The sequence below is a fragment of the Ascaphus truei genome, chromosome 1 (assembly GCF_040206685.1).
Source record: "Ascaphus truei isolate aAscTru1 chromosome 1, aAscTru1.hap1, whole genome shotgun sequence".
In the NCBI taxonomy this organism is placed as follows: domain Eukaryota; kingdom Metazoa; phylum Chordata; class Amphibia; order Anura; family Ascaphidae; genus Ascaphus; species Ascaphus truei.
In genome coordinates, this window is record NC_134483.1 from 251,123,978 (window position 1) to 251,142,858 (window position 18,881).

Below are 18,881 nucleotides of genomic sequence, written 5' to 3' on the forward strand. Positions count from 1 at the left end.
GCGTTTTCCTACTCCATTGCTCAGCTGATTCAATAAATTACACTGTTTTATTTCATTGCGAGTTGCCCGAATTCATTTTTTGCACTTTGGATGCGGATGGTTGTGCTCCTCCTTCTCCTACATGTTCTGAACTCCATTCCTAAGGACTGCACGTTGGAGAGTCTATCCTATCTGGAAATAACACAGTCAGGTAAAGGGCATTAGCCCTTCTGCTATTACCTTTCTAGTGCTGGATTGTTTCTTTGTCATACCCCATGGGTTGGTGATGTTTCCCTACGGACTGTTCTATGTGATAGCTGTGTGGGCACGACTAGGTCCCCACTTCTCCCTGGGGTGACAATCTCTGTAATTATACAGTTGTTCTGGACATTGGATTCACTCTAAATAGATTTATACACTTGTGAGCTTATTTTTGTGACGCACCAATTACCACATAACCTATGACCAGGTAAGCAAAAGGATACAACGCGTGAAATGTTTGATTAACGTCCACTGCATCTGTAAGTTTCTGCAACAGTCTGAGCAACAAAACACATGCAGAAGTGACAAGAATTAAAGGGCTACACACCCAAACAGGAAAACGTAACTGCACTGGAGAAAGCCACAACACCACAGTTTGACTGGGAGAACTGCGAGAGATGGTGACCCACACAAGGGACTGATGCTGTGAGTCTACCCCACCACTTGTGGAAAAAAAATTCCATGGGATTTTATAATGCCCGCCTAGCTGAAGTCAAATACAGGCTCTGAAAGAATGGGGAAGAAAATGTGTTCCTGGTGTAAAGAGCCCAGCCACATTGAGCAGTGTCCCTTCAGGCCTTATTTGGATGATGAGGATGATCCCTACATATCCCCAGAAAAAGGGCAACAGCCAGAGGAATATTTTTTTTCAACAAGCCAAGGAACTGCAGCTGCAAGCAATGCACTGTGGTCACAAGGAAGGTACATAAGTTTTACTTAGCATGTGCACACCCAGTATCACTGAGAGAATGTGTGCACAGTACTGTTTATGTTTCAAACATTCCAAAGTAAAGAAGAAGAAAAAGTCTACAGAGACCCCTGTGAGAGCTACAAACTCTGCAAGCAAAGTCTGCCCACCTGTAGGACTACCAGATTGGGTTCTAGCGAATATAGTAAATACAGCTGCAATAGCGCCTCCCGAGGTCAGGAAACCAAAACCAAAATGGAAGACAAGATGCAGCGTTCCTGTAATGAACCCTACCCCATGGAAGAGTGACCATTCCGGTCTTATGAGGATAAGGTGAATATATCTCTTATGGGGAACCTGAAACAAGATGCATCCACAACACACTCCTAGGATGGTGGAGGTGCCTAAACTCGGTAAGCACCGAACAAACAGGTCTCTACGACCCCGTAAATTCCTGCCAGCAAACGCAATTGCAAGCAAAGCATAGTGAATGCTTTAAAACTGATGAAGTTTCAAACCTAGAAGGAGACCACAGTATCCCTGATGGAACAACAGAGTCGTCCAAAAGGCAGAAAAAGAAAATGTTCAATTACCATGGAAGGATCAGACATGTCCGCACATCCCATGGGTTAAAGGGGGGCCGAGATGTCCTGCAGCCTAGAGGAAATGGATAATTCGTCCCATGGATGACCGAATATTCAGAGGACCCAAGGCAGAATTCAGGTACTGCAAAGAAGTGTCTGTCTAGTGCTGATAGTGATAAACCCTCAAACTATACCAGGGAAGCGGAGCCGGAACCAATGAGTGACGATCCCTTGACCAGCCCTGAAGATGCCCTGAAAAATACCAGGCAGGACTCTGATACCCTCTGTAAACAATTTAAACTGAGATAGAAGCTAATGCCAAGCTACAAAGTGATCTGTTATCTATCGCCTTTGACTGTGGAACAGTGATCAACACGGAGCGTCACTTACGTAGTGACTTAGAGGACTGGATGACAGAGCTGAAGACAGCAAAGACACTATTATTTCCACCATGGTCAAGAAACAGACCCGCTCGGACGAAGATATTGCTGACTTGCAGCAGAAACAGAAGGAGGTTAAAAAAAAGGCACTCTGTCTCAGTGTAGAGCTTGGACTATCTCAGATGACTGTCTATATTTATGTGTATTATCTATGGTTCAAGTAAAATTGACTCAAAGTCTCAAGTGGACATAAAATATATTTTGTTATGTGCTATCATGCCAGCATTGAGTTCATAACATACCTGGTGCCTCGTTACAGCTGTTTCCGCTTTCGAGCAATTATTGTGTATCACATTATGCTTAACATTTGACTATGCAACACATAGGGACCTGTTCAAATATACCTTCATTACTTTCTGCGCAATTAATAAAGAGACACAAGCAAGAAACAGGGAGTTAACTTATCATGATTTATTGCAATACATTATGTGTAGCTATCTGCTATCACGGCAAGGCAGTGAAATCTAGTATTATGGATAATTGTTCCCACAGTATATACTCAATCATAGGATTCTAAGCAACCTTCAATCCATTTACATTATGCCAACTGCAAACAGCTAAATACCCATTTTGAGCTCTATCATAATAAGGATCAGAGTCTTAATCAAGACACAGCTTAGACTGAGTCAACCAATAAGGATTCTCCTAGCAGCTCCCTCTGATTGTGAGGTAGGGTACTTAAGGAAGGAGAGGAACAGAATACATTACCACTCCTACCCTGATGAAGCGTAATTCTATACGCGAAACGGACCTTCGGTTTTAGATGACGGCATCACACTGAAGTCGGTGGTGGCGACCCGCTGTGTTAGGAGCTGCTGCAAACCGAGTGCCTGGATACATGCCCGGATAACTGGTTGTATAGCGCTGGTGTCTATACACCTTTTCCTTTTTACCTTATGCAATTACTCTATAATAAGGCTTGCAAGGCTACACAGGCTTATTACATGCTACATATTTATGACCCATTTACCTGTGTCCCTCTGAGATATCTGACGGGAAACATCAGTGGAGTAGAGCCTAGGGAATAGGCTATTTTCAGTGTTTAAGTGTTGTGTGTATACACCGGCCAAGCTGTTTTTATGCTGTTCTTTTCCCTACAATGTAGCCTAACACGCTATCTATGTCTATACATATTGTTGCAAAGGGCTCATTGTGAGCGGACATCTGGGCATAAGGCTTGTGTATTAGGGTCAAAATTGCATTATATGTAATATGTTACACTCTATCTGCATTTGGTTACTGTGTAAAAAGCTATACATACAGTACTGCTGACTGTGTGAACTAGGGAAACCAGTGTCTCTACAGTTTAGCCAGGAGGAGCTTACTTTGAGGAACCTGGTATAGGTTTTTGGATATATTCTACTTCCTATCTACGTTTAGGGACTAACTCTCCCTTTAGTACAAGGTACCCACTGTGGGCTTAGGAGGAGCCTTACACCTTCTTTAACACTGTGTCGCCACCACCTATTTTTAAACACACTTGTGTATATATACCCTACCCCGATTACATCCCTATTATGCTTTAATAAACTTTTTTTGTTTTGCGTCGTTTGGCATCTTTCAGGTCACATGCCTGGGATTAGATTTTGTCCTACCTATTGTTGCCCCCATAGAAAGCAATTGTGGGTTTCTTTTTTAGCCAGGACCTTTGCCCTGACCATATTTGTGTACTCTCGTATACCTCATTCCCTATTTACCATGGGAGTTTATGTTTCCTTAGATATTATTGGAGAACGATAGGCATTTTTTGTGTTTATATTGAGGTCCCATTTTTACTACAGATCACAATATGGTCCCCCCCCCCTCTGTCTCCCCTGCACTATACTGCAGGGTCATTTTTTCCATAAGTGTTTTAGTAGTTGAAGGACAGACGAAGGAAGAAACTGCAAGATTTAGTAACAGTGTTTATAATGGGAGATGGAGAGGAAGGAGTAAAATGTAACCCCTAGAATATGTGTTGGCGAGACCGGTGGAATATAGTACTATATTGAGTGTAGTAGTAAAGGGAATGATGAGGCCTTCCTTAGGAGGTTGTACATAGAGCTCCATCTTAGAAATGTTGAGTTAAATTTGGGGCGGCAAAAGGTCCTCCAGTCAGAGATTGCTGATAAGCAATCTGTGAATTGTGACTGGATTTCAGATGCAAGGTCTGGCAGATACAAATTTTGTGTGTCATAAAGATGATGGCAAAGGCCAAAGGAGTTAAAAATAAAGCCACCCAGAAAGATTATATAGAAAGAAAAGTAGGGGACTTAAAACAGATCCTTCAGGTACAGCAACATAGAGATCCATGGAGGAAATAATTTTTTTTGCGAAGGAGACACTCAAGGAGCAGTGAGAGTGTAGGAGGAAAATCAGGAGATTGCAGTTCAAGGGATGCCAAGCGAGTGAAGAATGCATACGGTTGGAAAAGAGGGTAGTAGACATTATCAAAAGCAGAAGACATTTTGGCATTTTCCAAGATAGTCTTCTGTTTTACGTAGATATTTATTTCTCAATACTAAGTATAAAGGGGATTATTTAACAAAGTAACCTGGCTGCAGAACTGGGACAAAAACTGCACTTAAAAGCAGTGGAATTTTTCCTTTCATAAATATGATTTCATGGAGTGGTTTTGCACCAGTTTTGATAAAGCGTCTACATCCTTCCTCTTATTAGATCAGATAACAAGAGAGTCACTAAATTGTAAACAAAACTATGCTGTCTCACACGAATAGCTTTGAAATTAACAGTTGTTTAGAAAACACCCCCTGTATAGTTAATCTTCATAGACTTACTATTTACTATCTTACATGAAGTGAGATGATGTTTTATCTAAAGCACATAGCCAATAATAAAAATTTGCCTTGGGCTTTATCTAGTCTGTTCTTATTCCCGTGAAGCAGCCCAGGGGTTATCTGTTTGCCAACATCTATTATAGAAATACAGCAAATATCTAACTCTTATTCAATGATTCAATAGCACATTGATTCATAATGACAGTTCACAATGTCCGCTTTTGCCTAATTGTGTTTATGTTGATATTAATTAATGAGAAATATTTCAGAGGGAAAGGAAATGTGAGACTGGAATTGATTGACTCTGTGCCCGATATACTGTAGCTTGGCTCTACATGAAATTATATTATACACAATATTTGTTGTGTACAATTTCTGTTCTGTTTAATATTTTTGTGAATTTTAACTTGGAAAAATATAATGACAATTGTACAATGAAAAATCATAACAGTGGAAATATTTATTTGTACTATTTAACTAATTAATATACTTGAACTAACTACAAAAAGAATATGGTAATAGGGTACAACAACAAAATCTAATATATTATTTAATACCTCATTGAAAATTAACTAATTGCTGTTACTATTCTTGAACTCAGAAGTAACTGAAAACAATTTACAGAATCTAGCTTCTGTGAACTGTTTTTAAATGGGATTTTTATTGCTTACATTTGCACCAAATTTAAGTACTTACCGTACTTAACTACAATTGTTTTATATTTTCTGCAGATTGTAAGAGGTTACACAGATCAAACTGAGATTTTTGTCGTAGAGAAAAAGCAATATACCCTGGAGCCTATTCACTAAACGTCGATAAAATGAGTGCATTGTCAATCGAATTTGCATTGTTTTATTGCGCTATCCTATTGGTTCTAGTAAACCATCTGATGCCAGGCATTATGGGTTCTGTGACATCATCAAAAAGGGACAAGAAGCTGAGCCTTTCTGATTGGCTGGCTTCACTCTCTTTTGATGACGTCACCTCAACAAAAAAAAAGTCACATGGTTATCCCAGCCAATCAGAGATCAGAGGTGTGGGAAGCCTTCCCTCCCAAATGTGACGTCACAGGCCTATACAAGCCTGTGTAGTCTTATTTGATGCCACGGAGCTGATAAAGCAACACCTCCATATTGTTTTAACAGAAGAAGAACAGATGAAGCCAAAGAGGAAGATAAAGAAAAAACACGAGTGGATTACAAGTACAGATGAAGATAAAGAAGACCCCAAAATGGATTACAAAATAAAGATGAAGAAAAGGAAAGAAAGAAAACGTAAAGATTTTTTTTACCTGTGGACCGTGTCTGATGAAGATCATTGTGTTGTGGACCTGGAGTTGCTGCTGCAGGTGTTGCTGTTGAAGTTGGATTTTGTGGGTAAAGACATCAAAAAGTAATAAAAAGATGGATTTTTTATAATATTGTGTTTTTTTAAGATTACTCATTGCATGGCATAGTGGCAGTTCATGCACACAGGGCATGGGTGTGCCACCTTGCCATTCAATTAGTGTTTTGGCCTTTAATTTTCTGAAATTGCAATGTGGTTTTTATTTTATGCATGTTTTTATTTTTTGCAGGTGCACCATTGCATGGCATAGTGGCAGCTCATGCCCACAGGGCACAGGTGTGCCACCATGCCAGTCAATTTTTTGGTGGCATTTTTAAAATTAAAATTGAATGTGTTTTTTATTAGTGGCTTGTTTTGAAGATAGGCAGGATGCATGTGTCCTGGCATAGTGGCAGCTCATGCCCACTGGGCATTCCTTTGGAATGGATTACAAATACAGAAGACAAGAAAGAAGAAAGAAGAAAAAGGTTACCTGAAGTTGAGGAGTATTGCATCTCAGAACGAGAGCTTCCAGATACATTGGAAATCAGAGGGTGAAGACATCTAAAAGGTAAGAAAAAACATTCACTGTATATAATTTTAAACTTATTTTTTTTTTTTTGCTGGCCCATTGACTGCCAATGTCTTTATCTATGCCCCTTTAGGGCTACAGGTAAATACAATGACAAGCAATGCATTTTTGGCAAATGCTTGTTCTTATTTCTTTTATATGTATTTTTGTTTATTGCTTTGTATCATTCTTGTGTTTTTTTTGTGAATGTTTTTTTTCCACAAATCTTTTTATTAGGTTCATTTTTAGCATACAGGCGTTCAGCTTATACTTTTTCTGATACAATCAGAATATGTCACCCATATTTTTATATACAATGTTTACATTATTTTTCAAACAAGTCATATCTATTTTAACTTTGTATTCTAACTTAAATTCCTTTTCATCATATACTGCTGCGGCAGCTTTTATTCTTAGAAATCACTGGCTTTTACCTGGCATGTTCCTGGAATGCCACGCTGTTCACCTGGAGCATGCCGGGCTCCTTTTGCCTTCCCAGCCAGGCGCATTGCCGGCTGACGCGCGGTTGATGTGTTTATTGATAATGGTTCGGATTTTAATAGGCTGCAATGCTTCGCGTGTCCGCCAGATGGCAGAAATTCATGAATTGTAATGCGCCGAATCAGTAATGTGTCGGCTTGCAGGTGTTTCGTTTAAAAAAGATACTGTACCACAGTGTGCCATTGTAACTTGGCCTTGGCCTTGAGACTGAAGGAAGAGTTGCCAAAATGTATCAATTTAGGCTTTTCATATTAAAGAAAGACAAAGACCAGTTTCAGTTTGTGTTACACTATTCTCCAGAGACCCACCCGCCATGAGTGTTCAAGTGCAGCCTGCTTTCCAAAAACCTGACAGAAGTTACGCGTATTTGATATGGGCCGCGATTAATGCAACAGAGGATAAGATGGCAACAGTTGCTCAAATTTATCAGTATTTTATCGAAAAATATGACTTTTACAAATTTTCGCCAACTCCTCATACGTGGAAGCGTGCAGTAAGGAAAAGGTTATGTAGTGACCCCTGTTTTCACCGTATTGAGCCCCAATTTGTTGGAGGGTATTGGTGTGTATCACCGGGTTTTTCCAGTATCTATGATCATGGAGGTGGCAAAAGGCAAAGGGTCGTGTTAAAACCAACTAAGAAGCGACAGTCGCTGCCAAGCAATGCGCCAGCACCAGCACCGGCTTCCAATGACGGTCCCACTGTCAGTGACAACCCTGAGGCTGAGCTGGATTTGGCGTGCCGTTTTGATGAAGCTTGCATGTACCTAAGCGATTTCCAGCCTCACCTGCTGACTACAGATGAACTAGTCCCGCTGCCAACTATCGACGTGGATGATGAAGAAAGCTGGACTGGCAGTGGACCGGTGCTGGCGCAAGCTGAATGGGAAATTCAATGGTGAGTACTGTCTTGTTGCCGTATTATTTTGGTGGGGCTGGCTGGGTACTTCTTTAGGGGGCTGACCATTACTGTATTGTACTGTACATTAAAACTTTTCTTTTTATTTTTTCTCAGAAAAGAAAACGGCTAATGGGGGGATTTCGATGGATAATATTGTACTGTATGCTGATGTTTTCCGGCCGTACAGTATACTGTGTAATAAACCCTGAATAAATTAAACTATGCATTTATTCTACATATTCAGTATCGTTTCATTATGTGTCTTCCACAGTATACTGTACAGTGGTATACAGTGCCAAACATCTATGGGGAAAAAGAATTTTATTCCTAGGTGCCCTAGAACAGAAGTTCCCACGCCAATTGCCCGTGAACTTCACCGCGGCCCTAAGTAATTCCCACGCCAATTGCGCGAATATAATGTAAAATAACCCGTTCTGTGGGTCTGAGCGGGTTGAAATTTACCTTGTCCCCATGCGGGAGGACCCTTGCCATAGTGGCAAAATATCAGCCTTGCACGACCCCCGGAACCGGAGGTACCAAAAGACAGTTTAAAAGCACATTACCAAAGTGGCTTTTTTTCTGCCATGCAAGTCAAAGGCAGAAACCTGAACTTTAACATCACCCTGACTCCGTTCTGTTGCCACGAGAGGGTCACAATTTGCCATGCAATCCTGTCGCAACTAGGACTACATGGTGACCGAATTTGAGCCCTCTAGCACAAACCGAACCGGAGTTCTGGGTTCCAGGTTTCTGCTCATTCTGACTTAGCCAGTTCAAAGCTTTCTCCGCTATTGCGCTCAATGGTAGGACCCTCCTCACCGGCGTGACCCTTTCTCGCCGCCATTACTGCTCGGACCCTGTTGGGGTCAAGTGAGGAGGTTCCTAACATCTAGGGGCAAAATGAATTTTATTTCTAGGTGCCCTAAAACAGAAGTTCCCACGCCAATTGTAGATCCTACGCCAATTGCGCGACCAGCCAGTTAAAAAACAGTGCAGCAAGCCTCTACAGTACATTTGTTACACTGGCAAAGGAGCAAATGGAAACAATGTGAGGCAATTCAACATGGTCTTTTATTGGTGGAGTCAGTACAAAAACATTTATTTACAATATTGAAACATTTAAAGTGCACAGCAATTCTAACCATCAACACACAATAATACATTCTGCAGCCTTTATTAAATTCTTCTGCCACAAAACATTTTTGGTGCATGGGGCAAAGGGAGTTAAAGTGACATTTTAAGTAACATCTCCTTTATTAAAGAAACCCAGTACTGTATACAGTACAGTACAGTGGGATGGTGCGCAACACTGTCAGTCAGACCTGCACCAGTTCAGTCCTAGAGGGCAGCAAACAGGGCAGGTTTTCAGGGCAACATTGAAAACCGTGCCTGTTTGCGGCCCTCAGGGACTGGAGTTGTGCATGTCCTGTGAAAAAAAACACACAACAACATCTCCTTTGTTTAAGTACAGCAGGTACTGTAGGGCAAAACATGGAGAGTACAATACAGTTCAGCACAACAGTATGGTCTCACTGACAGTCCTCCACATTGTCCATCCATGGCCGATTCCTTGCATGGCGCAAAACGCCATTAATGCAGTCTCTAACGCCTTTCATTACAGGATCTGTAACTGTATAAAAACGTCGCAATTCTTCCACAATGTTTTTCCTTAAATTGGCAGGAAGGGCCTTTATTACGCGATTCCCATCGTAGTTCACTTTGAACACCCACTCGCAGTACAACGTGTAGGGAACATGGTGCTTAAAAATGATCAAGGCATACTTGTGGGGTGCACCAGCACTCATCACCCTGTACTTCTCCCTAAACGCCGCTGTCAGATCGTGCAGGGTGATGTCGGGCACTGTTTCGATGCGAGCGGGTGTAGGTCTTTTGGGAGCGGTTGTGCTTGTGGCGACGGGCGATGGTAGGAGGTCTGGGAGGAAGCTTTCCTCCGGTCGTGGTCGCCGTGTTGTCTCCTGGCGTGGTCTTGACGGGGTTGTCATGTCCTTCTCAATGGCATACATGTACACTACATCTTGTGGTGGAGGGGGGGCGCTTGGTGATGGAAGGGGGTCGAAGGTCCCATTCATCACATCCATGTCACCCTCCTGCTCCGGCATCGGGGAAACAGGGGCATTAGCACCGAGCAAATAATGTATGCCCGCAATGTCAGCCTCTATCTTCTCCATCCGTTGATCCATCCGTTGCTCCATTTGTAGCATCCATAGCTCCACATTTAACATGGTCTCCAGAAGCAGATTTATATTTGCCAGCACAATAGAATTCCCGGGGAGATCCACACTTATCCCATTCAGCATCCGGTCCAACGAGCTGCTCCTTGTGCATGGCGTCTGGACATCTAGGGGGGATGGGTGCAACAGAGGATGAGATGGGGGTTCCATGGAGAGAAGCGGCATCGATGGAGAGTGGAGGAGGTGACCTGTGGATACCCGGTAGAGGAGAAGCGGTAGCGTCGAAGAGGGATGGAGAAGGTGACCTTTGGATTTCCGGACGAGAAGCAGAGTCGTCTAAGCGCAAAGAAGACAGTGACCCGTGGATTTCAGAGGCGGCAGCGTCATCAGATGGAACCGGAGAAGATGGGGGTGGAGAAGACGGGATGAAGATTTCCGGGACAGCTAAAGCAGAGTCATCGAAGCATATGGGAAGTGGTCTGCGGGTCCGATGGGTTGGCTGCCATTCGTTTTGCGTAGAGAGCATATTACCGTATATCTTCTTCACATAATGAGGCTTACGTCTAAGAAAACCCTTAACCTTTGGGGTCAGCAGAAGGTTTTCTTTATTGGCCTTAGCCTGTCGCTTTGCCCTTGGCGTGGAAACGGCAACCGCCTTTCGCTTTTTCAGCATGACAGGCACGGCAGAGGTGAGAGGGTTCTTGCGTCAATAGAACCGGGGATGCTCCATGGAAGCAGGTGGCACAATGCAGTACAGTATCTGGACAAGGGCAAGTTCAGATAAAGATCCTGGAGTGGTGGCCAATGCAAAGTGTGTGACCTTTTATGCATGGCGGCCAGGTACAGGTGTTGAAAGTGGGCGTGTGAGTCATTACCGTATAAATACACCATTAATTTTGTGGATTGACTGCACATAGAATACACATCGACTAAACATCGAATATACATTCTTGTGTTTGTATTTCTTTCCACTCGCAGCAATGCCTGTTAAAAAGATTTCAAAGGATCTCAGCATGCGAATTAAGGAGATGTACAGTACAGGAGCGAACACCGAATTGCTGCTATCCAACGCTGGTTAGCTACTTCTGACCTCGTTGTGCCAGCAACCACCGTGAGCTATCATGCACAAGGAAAAAACAGAGACCGGAAAAAGGCACCAAGGGTAAAAAACGCGTAAGTATATTTATAAAACTTAACAAAAAAAAAATATAGAAAACTGTACTGTACATCTACAGCACTGTTCTGTATTTACTGTAATACTGTTGTTATTTCTGTTGATTTATATTACAACATATTGTACAGTAGTTTGTCTATTTATATTTATAGTACAGCAGTATACATTTTTTGTATATTTCAATTAATCTTACAACGGTATATACTGAATAGGATGTACTGTATATTTATATTACAACAGTATATTTATTTTGTATATTTATATTTATAGTACAACAGTATATATATTTTGTCTATTTATATTTATAGTACAGCAGTATACATTTTTTGTATATTTCAATTATTCTTACAACGGTATATACTGAATAGGATGTACTGTATATTTATATTTATATTACAACAGTATATTTATTTTGTATATTTATATTTATAGTACAACAGTATATATATTTTGTCTATTTATATTTAATGTACTATATATTACAACATTACATTTACTGTATATACATTTTATATTGCTGCATATTAATAAAACAATATATTTTCTTTACATTGTAGGGAGACAACTCTTCTGGTGGACAAAATAAGTGAGGAGAATGATGAGAGGAGTGCATTAAGGGTCAAATACACTCTGCAGGAAAAGCACAATCTGACTGTATCCGAGAGCAGCATAAAGAAGATGAGACGCAGCATTGGATGGAAATATGGACGTGTGAGTTTAGTACTGGACAGTACAGGAGGTAAAAGTGTTGTTTCGCAAACTGTACTGCACTGTGCCGCAAATTTTTTTCATTTCTTGTCATTACAGAGCGTACCCCATGATAAGGGACGCAAAAAAAAATCAAAAGAGTGCTCTAGGCCCAGGAATGGATCGGCAGCGGGGAGACTTTCCAGGATTGCATCTTCACTGATGAGTCTACTGTGTCGCTGGAGAGATTTGCAAGATTTGCGTTCCACAAAAAAGGCCGCTTATCTTTGAAGCCACGGCCAAAACACCCTGTGAAGCTGCATGTGTGGGGTGCCATCTCTAGGCATGGACCGGGATGCATTGTCATCTTTGAAGGTAAAATGTATCAAATATAATGTCGCCTAATGCACTGTACTTGACTAGTGTTGCCTTACCGTACTGTATGCACTGTACTGTACTATTGTGCAGTTTTTTGAGCACTTTTCTGTTCTTGCTATAGGAATCATGAATAAAGCTTTCTTCCAAGACAACATTGTGCCCGAGATAGTGCAATACATCACACGCGACTTCCCCCATGGTCACTGCTTCTACCAGGACAACGATCCCAAGCACACTGCGTCAACGGCGCATATCCTTGAGCGCGGCATCAACTGGGTGAAGACGCCAGCGGAGTAAGTGCAGTAGACCGTGTCCCATTTTTGTTCCCCACTGTTTTTAGCTCTTAAACCAATTGTCCTTTCTTTCCAATGACAGGTCGCCAGACTTCAATCCGATCGAAATGGTCTGGCATCAGCTGAAGGACCATATCCGGAAAGTGGTGAAACCCTCCAAAAAGGACTAGTTGTTGAAAGGCATACTGAGTTTTTGGAACGATGTACTCACCGTGGAATGCTGCAATAAATATATAGACCATATTGCCACTGTGTTGCCCATTGTCATCGTGCGTAATGGGCAAGCATCAGGAAAGTAGTACTGTGCTGTAGTATTGTAAGTACAGTATGTTACAGGTAAGTATGGCAAAGAATTTTTCTTTCCAGATAGTAAGAGTACTAGTACTGTATACAGTAGTTTTTTCTTTACAGAGAGAGCAGCATCAGCCATCAGGTTACAGTACATATAATTTAACAGTAGTCAGAGTATACAGTACAGTAGTACGAGTACAGTATACAGTACACTAGTTTGACAGTACTACAGTAACTGCCTACTACAGTAACTGCCCCATTTTTTTCTTTCCAGACAAAGCTGCACCAGCCACCTACAGTAGTTCTGCCATAATACAGTACAGTAACTGCACAAATGTTTGGTTTTCTTGTCGTTCCAGGAAAAATGGTGGCCTAGGGGGATGGGGGCGTTGTGTCCAGTCAAATCTGCTTGTACAGTCAAATGTACAGTATATAAACAGCAGCAATGATGTACACAAAACCTCTCCTCTCTCAATGAACTACTGTACTGCAGACAGAATGAGGAAAAGATAAAGACTAAAGAAAAATTAATTTTACTATACAGTATATACAGTACAGTATATTATACAGTACATTACAGTACTGTACTGTATATACTGTAGTATTAAATAATATTCTTATAAATGTGCATTACTCATGTTTCCCCATGTTTTACAAAGGTTTTCCAAATGGTTATCGAATTTCAAGCTGCCAAAATAACTTAATAAAGACTGCATTACTGTATGTATTATTCCTGATTATTTTTATATTTGTATTTTTTGGTTCCTGATAAAATAAAATAAATATTTATTCACTTTCCTGCGAATCAGAATCATTGACAGCCACCCCTACAGTGCACCAATGAATTATTTTATTTATTTATTTATAAAATATTTTACCAGGATTTATATATTTTTATTTTAAAGATATTAAAGAATGTACTGTATTGTATTAAAAACATGTGACTGTAAACCATAGTGACTGACAAATATTTTCACACACTGATGAAATACTGTCTCAGTGTACCCTCAATTCTCACAGTGCTGTGCACATCAGATTTACATTTCAAATTCGAGAGGGGATTTTTCAAAGCATTACCGTTCAAACAACAGGCCTCTAAGGGTTGGGGGAGGGGGATGGTGTGATTTGAAGCAAGCATGCTGAGTGTTTGTAGCTCGGCTATGGGCGGATTAAGAACACAATGGCAATATGCAGCAGATCAACGACCCAGTGGAGAGAGGGGGATGGTACTGTAGGCTAGGGTGACTCAGCCGATTGATGCTTGGCTAGGGAGGGATTAAAAACTCTGGAGATGTGTGGCTGAAATAGTTAACAGCACTGTAATTTCAAAAGGCTTTCCAGATAGTTTATTTCCATCATAATAATTTGATGAATAGACCCCCAAAGACAACCCCCAAAAACAGCACATAAAAAGCAAGTCACTTTAACTCCCTTTGCCCCATGCACCAAAAATGTTTTGTGGCAGAAGAATTTAATAAAGGCTGTAGAATGTATTATTGTGTGTTGATGTTTTGAATTGCTGTGCACTTTAAATGTTTCAACATTGTACAGTACTGTACTGTATGTGTAAATAAAAGTTTTTGTACTGACTCCACCAATAAAAGAATAAGTTGAATTGCCTCAAATTGTTTCCATTTGCTCCTTTGACAGTGTAACAAATGTAGAGGCTTGCTGCACTGTTTTTTACTGGCTGGTCGCGCAATTGGCGGAGGAACTACGGCAATTGGCGTGGGAACTAGGTCAATTGGCGTGGGAACTTCTGTTTTAGGGCACCTAGAAATAAAATTTATTTGGCCCCTAGATGTTAGGAAACCCCTCACTTGACCCCAACAGGGTCCGGGCAGTAATGGCGACGAGAAAGGGTCACGCCGGCGAGGAGGGTCCTACCATTGAGCACAATGGCGGAGAAAGCTTTGAACCGGCTAAGTAAGAATGAGCAGAAACCTGGAACCCAGAACTCCGGTTTGGTTCGAGCTAGAGGGCTCAAATTCGGTCTCCATGTAGTCCTAGTTGCGGCAGGATTGCATGGCAAATTGCGACCCTCTCGTGGCAACAGAACGGAGTCAGGGTGATGTTAAAGTTCTGGTTTCTGCCATTGACTTGCATGGCAGAAAAAAAGCCACTTTGGTAATGTGCTTTTAAACTGTCTTTTGGTACGTCCGGTTCCGGGGGTCGTGCAAGGCTGATATTTTGCCACTATGGCAAGGGTCCTCCCGCATGAGGACCAGGTAAATTTCAACCTGCTCAGACCCACAGAACGGGTTATTTTACATTATATTCGCGCAATTGGCGTGGGAACTACTTAGGGCCTCGGTCAAGTTCACGGGCAATTGGCGTGGGAACTTCTGTCCTAGGGCACCTAGGAATAAAATTCCTTTTGCCCATAGATGTTAGGCACTGTATACCACTATACAGTATACTGTGGACGACACAAAATGAAACGATACTGAACATGTAGAATAAATGCATAGTTTTATTTATTTGGGTTTATTACACAGTATATTGTACGGCCGGAAAACATCAGCATACAGTACAATATTATCCATCGAAATCCCCCCATTAGCCGTTTTCTGTTCTGAGGAAAAACAAAAATAAAAGTTTTAATGTACAGTAATGGTCAGCCACCTAAAGAAGTACCCAGCCAGCCCCACCAAAATAATACGGCAACAAGACAGTACTCACTATAGAATTAAAATTCATTTTCCCCCAGATATTAGGAACCCCCTCACTTCACCCCAACAGGGTCCGAGCATGTACAGTACTGTACTTTAAAATAAATTAAATATGCAATTTTACTATTACTGCGCGCGCACGCACAGACTGTGTACTGTAGGTTGAACCGCGAAGGTACTACATTAGACTTCAGAGACAACAGCTCGCAAATGCCCCCATGCGTTTTTACACGGCATTGCAGTATTGCAGCCAGCGGGAATAAAATTCTTAAATCACAGCCGCGAAAATAACGCTATACACCCCGGGAGAAAACGACACAAAACCGCACATCACCGGGATCTTCTGAAATTCGCGGAGCTAGCCAAGTAAGAATAAAGTTGGTCGCCAGTGTAGGCGATCAGTTTTGACTTTTCCAGTTACTTTCACAACATGTCACCCATAGTTTATACTCAATGTTTACAATCTTTTCCAAACACAAGTCCTATCTATTATAACTTTTAACTCTAACACAACTTATCGTGTTGGTGTTTTCACTCTTTTTCTTCTTTCCATCCCCTGTCTAGTCCGTTTATACTATATCGTCCTTTGTCTTCATGTCTCTGTCCTGAACCAGTCCCACCTCTGATGGAAGTCCCCATTGTTATGTTCCTGTCTATGCATGTCTCCAGTCTGTCTATTGTCATTAGTTTGTATAGTGTGTCTTGTAGTTGTTCCATTGAGGGCTGTTGTGTTTGTATCCAGTTTGTCATTATGGTCTTTCTTGCGGCCAGTAATATAACTACAGTGGGTCTGGTCATTGATCTGCTAATTTGTTTGCCCTCTGTCCAATTCTCTATGTTCGCGAATATCATAGATATTGGGTTCTTCACCCGTGAGATCTTTAGTTTTGTTTTTATGTATTCTAGTACTTGGCCCCAGTATCTGGATATATGTATGCATGTCCAGAGGCAATGTTTAAGATCTGCTTTAGGTGTCTTGCATTTGGGGCAGAACGTGGTATCCTCTGTCCTTGTCTCTATCTGTCTTACGAATGCTATATAGGCCCTGTGTGTTATTTTGTATTGCATTTCCCTCCATGTCTCTGATGGTATAATCTTATGTACCCTTCGGATGCCTTGTATTAATTGATCCATGCTTTGTATTTCTGGAAAGTCTTTTTGCCATGCCCTCAGTGTGTTGGCATGTGTGATCCCCATGTCCTGATCCCTTATAATATTGTATAGTTCTGACAGTTTGCTTTTTTCCTGCTTTTTTGAGTTAAAGTATTCATCTATTCTGTTATTTTTTAGTACTGTTGTTTTGTGATTTGTCAGTTTTTTGCAATAGCTGATTAGTTGTGTGTATGAAAAGACGTGCATTAAATTTTGGGGAATGTCCCATTTTTGTGCAAGCTCTTGGAATATCATGTATTCCTGTTTGTCTGTGTTGATCACGTGTTCTAGACACTTGATGCCTTTTATTTCCCATATTCGAAATGAGGGTTGGGTATATCCTTGTATAAATTTGGTGTTGTCTTGGATTGGTATATATCTTGAGATTGTGTAGGAGAGTTTAAACTTTTTCCTAACCGTTTTCCACGTTGTTATGGTGTCTTTGATTAGAATATTCTTTCTTTGGGTTACTGGGATGTCCCATTTTGTTTGTATTAGTTATTTCAGGGAGGTTTCTGGTGAGAATAATTTTTCTAGTTCTAGGGAGGAGTAATGGTTAGTGTCTCTTATCCAATCCCCTACATGTCTCATTATGCTTGCTAAATTATAGTTCCTGATATTCGGTAGATTGATGCCTCCCATTTTTTTCAGTAATTGTAATTTTTTTAAAGCTATTCTGCTTCTCTTATTTCCCTACAAGAATTTTGTCATTGCTTTGTATATATCATTTATACAGAATCTACATGCTTTAGGAGCATGGCAAGAGTCTGCATGTGATATAGAAGTCTGGCGAAAGATATCATTTTGATCGCACTTGCCCTCCCAAAGAGTGATAGGGGCAATGTCATCCAGTTTTTCAGTTCTTGCACTATTTTTTTTATTATTGGTTTGAAGTTGTAATCATAAAGTCTGGAAATTTCTGCCTCCAGCATTATCCCCAGGTATCTAATGTTTTTTTTTGTTACTTTTATTGGAAAGTTATATGGTGCCTTTATGTCTGGGGGTTCTTTAATGTACATCTGTCTTAGATATATTTATTTTAAAGCCGGCACATGACCTGAATGTCTATTTGTTGTAGTACCTTTTTGAGTGATTCATCGGGGTTAGTCATAAACATTAGTATATCGTCTGCAAACATTGATAATTTCAGTTCTGATTTATTTATCCTGATTCCCTTGAATTCCTCCATTTGCCTCAGGTATATTGCTAGAGGTTCTATTGCTAGATTGAAAAGCAGGGGCAACAACGGACATCCTTGTCTTGTCCCTCTATATAATTGGAATGGATCTGATAAATGTCCTGCTGCTTTTATTCTAGCCTTTGGGGTGTTGTACATTGCCTTAATCATGTTGCTAAAATTTCCCCTTAATCCAAATTTATCTAGCACGAAGAACACATGGTTCCACATTATATTGTCAAACGCCTTTTCAGCATCAATGGTCACTAGGGCTGTGTTTCCTATTTTGTGCAATCGGACCCATTCTATTGCCGCTAGGACCTTTCTGATATTTTTGACTACGGATCTTCCCTTGACAAATCCCGATTGATCAGGAAGTATCAAGGACGGGAGAATATTTGCTAACCTATCTGCCATGATTTTGGTAAATATCTTGGCATCCTGGTTAATCAGAGAGATTGGCCTGTATGATTCTGGTCGCAAGGGATCTTTTCCCTGTTGGTGTATTATCATAATATGGGCCATTTCGCTTGTTTGCATAAACATAGCTTCTTTGAGTGCCTTGTGATATATTTGTTGTAGCGGTTCTATCAGATCCTCTTTCAGAATTTTATAGTATTCCCCTGACATCCCATCCGGGCCCTGGGGCCTTGCAATTTTTAAGGTTTTGGATTGTGTCCTTTATCTCTTTTTGTGTAATTGGAAAGTTTAGTCTGTCGATATCTTCCTGACTAATTTTAGGTATTTTAATGTTTTTAAAGAAAGTTTCCCTTGCTTTTAGGTTTACCTCACCTTCTCTATATAGTGTGCTGTAGTATTCTTTGAAAACCCTATTTAT

General features: G+C 40.9%; 1 long non-coding RNA gene across 2 annotated transcripts in view; it reads right to left on the minus strand.

Annotated features, from left to right (window-relative positions):
* The window catches only part of LOC142470655 (uncharacterized), a 104,324-nt gene that overhangs the window by 8,502 nt on the left and 76,941 nt on the right, over positions 1–18,881 (minus strand). The window contains exon 4 of one of the 2 annotated variants that reach the window (XR_012789302.1): positions 15,507–15,617. The exons of the other annotated variant lie outside the window; for it this stretch is intronic. This is a non-coding gene — a long non-coding RNA (uncharacterized LOC142470655). Of the gene's footprint in view, positions 1–15,506; positions 15,618–18,881 lie in introns of those variants that run through there. 2 annotated transcript variants of the gene reach the window in all.